Genomic DNA, 7,213 nt, shown 5'->3' with positions numbered 1-7,213 from the left:
ATAATAAGTGCACTTTATTTACTTTATTGCACTGATGTTGGATTACTTCATTTAATTTAAATTGTGAAAGCAAAATTCTCCTACGACAGTCATTATAGCGCCGCCCAATGGCCAATCTAGTTATACTCATGGTATATTTGGTATTTTGGTAACTTATTTCACTACTTTGGCAACCGTCAAACATCATCTAGGAAACGGTTTGAATTTCGGCTTAGTAAAAAAACCTTTAGTGTTCAATTTGAGACGACACTGCATTCATATGCTATGCTGTTGAGTGTGTAAATGCATAAGTACGTAGTGCATAATGTATAGTCTGCCATTTGGAACGCAGCTAAATTTTTATTTTTTTTTTTAAACAAACAAACAAAAAAAAAAGAATAACTGTTATTTAATATGTGTCTAAATATCTGTTGTATAGCAAATTATTTTGCAAAACATAAATGGAATTGTTTGATTTTATTTTAAGGGATTAAACTGTTGAATGATTAGCAACATTTTGGGAAAACATTTGAATTCAAAAATAAATACAGAAATAACACAAGTGTCAATGGCATTTGTGTGGACAACCTCTAGTAAGGATATGCTAAATCACTATTATAATCCAAATGGAAAAACAAACCAGAGTCTGAATGACTGCAGAACAGGAATTAGATGTCCCTTAGTAGAGGAACACAAATGCACACAGATTGCTACCCAGAATGCCATCTCTCCAAAGCCAGATGGAAATTGCCACGGGCATAGTGGTGTGTGTGTGTGTGTGAGTATGTGAGAAATCAAACAAAGCTTTAAAAATAATGCCTTACATTACAATGAACTTACACATGAAGCATGTAAAGGCTTCCTACAGTATGCAGCCATTCATCTGGACCCTATTGTTATCATGACGTACAGCACAGCCGTGGTGTATAATATAACTGTCAGTATTTGTGCACCTCATGAGGCGTGCTTCCCCTTGATTGTTATTATAGCTCATAGTAAAGCCATAAGAGACGGGTTGGAACTGTCTACTGGAAATCGGGAGCTCTTCTAATCATTTCACCTGCACTGCTTGAATTAGAGGTCACAATGAAGAGAACTTGCTTCAGTCTTCCTGACATTTTACCACCACACGTGTCTCTTAAGCAATGTGAAATGAGCTTGTGTGTGGCATGTCATTAACAGAAATCCTGGAATGAACTGCTCAGGGCTACAAGAGCTCCAGATATTAGACATTTTGCTGAATTACGAGTAATGAATTCATTAGAAGGCAACATGACTTACTGAACTCACTGCATCAATGCAAATGAATGCAATACTAGCTGCTTAATGCAGTTATCAGGAGACCACTCATGTGTTGATTCAGTAATAATTCAAGAAGATGCAGAACACCCAGTGCTGCTGGTGCAAGACAGAGAATCAAAACATGATGAATTGAAGAAAAACATCAACTTGTGAACCCGAGTCACTGAATAAACAAACAAACCACCTCACCAATACAACCATTCACCGTCCATCCCTCTGACCACTGGGATTTACTGTAGCTCTGCCATTACATTCAGCCGTGTGGGAGAAGCAGAGTGGCTCATTCAGATCTCAATGCATGACTGGGTGGTCATCCAACTGAGATGATTTTCAGATGAGTCAGTCACCCTGTGCTGCTAGGCCTGATCCCTGATTTCTCCTCTCATAGGACACACAGATCCGAACAGACGTGGGATTGGCACCCATATTCAGGGACTAACATCAACCCTCCAGCCACCATTGACCATCTGAGCAATAAACCTCTGTACAGTGCAACATACATGCATCTGTATTAGAGCTGTCAGTGTTAAGGCATTAGCACATGTTATTATTTCTTTAACTCAAATGAATTGTTTGATAAGGATTGACCCCGGATTCTTGCCATCATTGCAGCCATATCATTGTGTGAAGGATAATATGATAATGAAGATTCAAGACACAATGCTGAATGGCAAGAATCATTATAAAAAGCTTCCAGATGGAGGTTGTGTAAACTTATTGTAGTGATGAACTGTCCTTCCACCAAAGCACAACAAGTTTGAAGTACCATCTTCAGGTCCAACATATTTCTGCAGACGTTAGCAAAATGCCAGTGCCATGGCAGAGTAAACCAGTCATGCACATTATAGCACGGATGAGTGCAACAGCAACTGCTAAACAAACTCATTCCATCACTAAAACGATCACCACTGACTGCAGACTTATCAACGTTTTTCAGGACCATATCAGTTACGATCGACAGGAACATTTGTTCAATAATACATGAATAGTACAGTACTGGAAAAGCTAAAAAAAAGAGTCAGTTTGCATAAGTCACTTCCATTGCACTTACTGGAGACCACTGGACATGAGTAAGTAACTAAAACTACCTCAGTGTAACAGCACAGCTAACCGATAACCACTGACATCTGCATTATTCTCCTTGGGCCTGTTAAAAACTAATGTGCTATAAGAATATCAAGATAATAAAACTAGCAGATAAGTTTCCTTAAACTATACTGCCATGCATTTTTTATAACACTGGATATTTACAGGGAAATCATATATTTACATTTTTTAATTATTCTAGAATAATCAGGCAACATTAGCAATTAATGTGTAAACATTTTTTAAATCAATCGACATGCATAATTTATACAGTCAAGCCCGGAATTATTCATAACCCTGGCAAATTCTGACTTAAAGGTAAATAGTTTAGACTGACTTAAAGCTCAGATTTTTTTCTCCACAATGATGCCGCTTGTTCATTGTCATCTTATATGTTTGGAGAAGCCTGTGTCATTTCCTTAAAAAAAACTTGATGAACAAATTAAAGTAACAGTAAGTCCGAATTTGCCTCGGCTACTAATATCGGGCTTGACTATGTGTACTGTACATGCAGTACAAAATACATGCATGTAAACAAAAAATGGTCTCCTGTATTTGCAATCAATCATATAGGGGGATTTAAATATATACACTCACCGGCCACTTTATTAGGTACACCTGCCCAACTGCTCGTTAAAGCAAATGTCTAATTAGCCAATTACATGGCAGCAATTATACATTCATTTAGGCATGCAATTATGATCAAGACCATCTGCTGCAGTTCAAAGCGAGCATCAGAATGGGGAAAGAAAGGTGATTTAAGTGACTTTGAACGTGGCTTGGTTGTTGGTGCCAGATGGGCTGGTCGGAGTATTTCAGAAACTGCTGATCTACTGGGATTTTCACGCACAACCATCTCTAGGGTTTACAGAGAATGGTCCAAAAAATAGAAAATATCTAGTGAGCGGTAGGTTTTGCAGGCCAGACTGGTTCAAGCTGATAGAAAGGCAACAGTAACTCAAATAACCACTCATTACATCCGAGGCCTCCACAGCCACCAGATCTCAATCCAATAGAGCACCTTTGGGGTGTGGTAGAATGGGAGATTTTCATCATGAATGTGCAGCTGACAAATCTGCAGCAACTGCATGATGCTACCATGTCAATATGGACCAAATATTTCCAGCACCTTATTGAATCTATGCCATGAAAGATTAAGGAAATTCTGAAGGCAAAAGGTGGTCCAAGCCGGTACTAGTAAGGTGTACCTAATAAAGTGGCCTTTGAATGTATGTGCACTGTAGTAGCTGCTGATTTAAGTAAATGGCATGTGTAAAGCTGCGGTCACACTGCACTTTTTGCCTCACAGACTTCCATTCATAAGCACGCAAATGAGACAGACTGGAAACACCAGCTCGTGTGACAAGTTTTGCATGTTTTCCAAAGTTCAAGCTTGGGAAACTCTGACCTGCAATATCTCATCACGTGATTGTGTGAGACCGAAAAGATCAAAATATGAGCTCTCTGTACAGAGTTTTTAAATATGGAGCAATCGCTTGCTTTATCAATGTCGAATCATCTTGTTTTATCCTGCCTCATTTTGCAGCACCATATGACAGAATATCGCATGCTCAAACTCTAGTGTAACCACAGCTTTATGAGTGATAAACCAGGATGATGACAGTGTAGAGACTGTCATTTAGAGCTGGACTATACTAACATGTATAGTCATTAAGTGTTATTATTACATGGCTCTCTGGAATATTGGATACTAATTGGTCAATCAAGACATTCCAAGGGATGTTAATCCCAGATAACAACTGCTGAAAGTAATAACACAGGCTCCACCGAGTGCTTTAACTCATCGTTTAAATATATACAGCTTACTGTATCTTTTACACTGCTGTTCTTGACTGTTTGGCATCATCTTGCAGCTGAATATGAAGTAGTTTAGTCAGTGTAGGCTGCATTCGACCATTTTTGCTTCTGTCAGCTTTACATTTAATTAAATGCTTTATAAATTATTACAACTCAAATGTTTTTCCTCTAAGTGTTTAGTTTTGTGGCAAGCAGCCATGTAATAACTGTGATAATGTACATCTAGGTGGTTGTTTTAGCAGAATGAATCCCTTCAGTCTGATCAGCATGTAGGGCTTTATTGGCTAGATGTAGATGATGCTTTACTTCATTTATAGTGGAGATCATAATGAAAGAACTTCCTAAATGTGGACGTCACTGATGAGTTCTGTTTAAAGTTATCCTAATAGGTTCCATTATGCAGATTTTTTACATTTATGTGATTGATAACGTAACCGGCATACATTATTATGCTCCTCCCCTGAAATGAGTGTGAAATGTTGTTTTGTTTTCAACACAAACGTCACATTCCCGCTCAAGTGATCAATTGTATTACTAATGAATGTTTTCTTAACAAATAACAACAGATGATTTATTCCAGTATAGCCTGAGATTCACACAAAAACACACACATCCCTGCTGTCATGGTCATCAGTGAGACTATTGCAATTAGTAAACGAGTCCTGACATTTAGAAAGAGGAACTGACATGAAGATCAAGCAAATGGGAACCAAAGTGAGGAAAGGCCAAAGCGTGGCATTAAACGTAGAGTGATGAACCGCATCGAAATGCCACATCATATCACTATTGTTCCCTGGTAACCCACACGTTCTGTTTTGGTGGCAGAGCCTCATGGGTGGCGGCGATAAAAGTCAGGTCCCCTAGCAGCTTTCTGAGAGCCGCTTTAGAGGAGCTGGGTTTATTAATTGTGCTCTGAACACAGACAGCAGTCTCAGAGGCTCAATCGAGGGACTGTGAATCAGAGCAGAGCTTTTCAAACAGCATCTCCAGATATTCTGATACGCTATATGGAAATAATCACACTTCTTAAATACTGTAGATTGTGGCATCTAGACAGATTGTTTCACTTCATAAAATGCCAGAAGCCAATTAATTTAGTTGTGTGTGTGTGTGTGTGTGCGTGCATATGTTCTTCTGAAGTAAATCTGAAAGTCATGGGCTGTTTCTCAATATTCTAGTGCTCTTGCGTCCTTGTGTTCTCATGTAACGTCATCATCAACTGCCAAAGTTCAGTTCCGAAACTCAAGGCCGCAAGAACGGAGGACGCGTGAAAGTTCCCGGATGTGTTCTTTGTATCGAGGACGCACTGATGCAGACTTGAGAGCAAAACTCACTCGAGAAGTCCCAGAAGTCATTGTGGCTGAATAAACAAGGTGGGAAGCACAGCATTTAATATAGATTTATTATTAAAGTTCAGAGATATTACTTATTTATTCTCGAAATGAGACGGTGAAAGTAAACATTACCATGAAAATCTTAATAAAGGCATAAACAAATTAGGGGTGTTCATTTGCTGAACTTTGATTTGTATTGTGCAACGTTATTCGTAAGGCTTTAGTGCATCTTATATATACTGAAAAGAGAAAAAAACAATAGATCTGTGTATGAATGCTGTAACATTTAAATCATTTCCCATTAAAAATACGTGAAGGTGACATGACCATCAGTAAAAACTAATTTTTCAGAGGATGCGTTCGGTGTTTTCGCGGTCTCCCGAGTTCGTTCTTCCGAGGTAACCTAGCAAGACCAGTCTTCTAAAGAACGCAAGTCTGTTCTCTGCGTTCGTCGAATTGAGAAACAGCCATTATCTACAGCTTCCTTCCTGCAGATTTCAGTTCCAACCCATATCAAACACACCTGCCTGTAATTATCAAGTGCTGTTGAGGTCTTAATTAATTGGTTCAGGTGTGTTTAATCAGGGTTGGAGCTGAACTCTGCAGGAAGGTCGATCTCCAGGAACAGCGTTGAGCACCCCTGATCTACATATTTGATGGCCTGAGGCACCATATAACAAGTTTGTTTACAGAGATAGTTCAACAACTGAAAATCCTGTCATCATTTACTCACCCTTCACTCCTCACAAACTGGTTGAATTTCTTCTGCTGAACACAAAAGAAGATATTCTGGGGAAAGCTGGAAACCTGAAACCATTGACTTTTATGGTATTTGTTTTCTTTACTATTAAAGTCAACGGTTACCAGTTTTCAGCTTTGTTCAAAATATTGTGTTCACCAGAAGAAAGAAACCATTACATTTTTGGAACCACTTGAATGTAAGCGAGAATATTTAGATTTTTGGTCACTTTAACAGCAAATTGTCATTTTTGGTAAACTGTCAGATTTATAATAATAATCAGGGATGAGCAGTATTTATGATACATCTATTTCAAATCTGTATTTTAAATGCAAAATAGTGTTTAGTCATTTGTATTTGATCCGGTTGATGGAAATGGCTCATTATTTTATCAAAATACTTTAGTGTCTTGTATTTTTAAAATACTTTGTCAGAAGTCTACATGATGGCATCATATAAATGCACCCTCTGATTGGGGCTTTGGACATTATTAACCCTTACATTAAAAGAATAACCAAAAAAAGTATATTAAATATTTGGAGAAAGAGTGTAGTCAAATAAAAGTAGTTCTGGATGGATTGCTGATGCCAAATGTTTGTCTTTAAAACAAACTACATAAAAACGAGTCCTACAGTGGCAATTCCTGCAATACTTCATTGACAGTTTTAATGGGCACCTAGGTTACCCCTTTTTCCAGGTTTAAGTCTTTTGTGTCTCCAGAATGTGTCTGTAAAGTTTCAGCTCAAAACACCCATCAGACAGACAGACATGAAGGAAGCAGATCTCACGTAACGTTTGTGAGAAATCCAACAGTAAGAACTTTACCAATGAGTATTTGATGCATTTTTGTTGCAATGATGAGTCACACACAATGTCGTTGCAAAGTTCATGCACACACACAGATACACACACACACACGCACACGCACACGCACACACACGCACACGCACACGCA

Source organism: Danio aesculapii, chromosome 21, assembly GCF_903798145.1.
Source record: "Danio aesculapii chromosome 21, fDanAes4.1, whole genome shotgun sequence".
Taxonomy (NCBI): Eukaryota; Metazoa; Chordata; class Actinopteri; order Cypriniformes; family Danionidae; genus Danio; species Danio aesculapii.
This window is presented reverse-complemented; position numbering follows the sequence as displayed.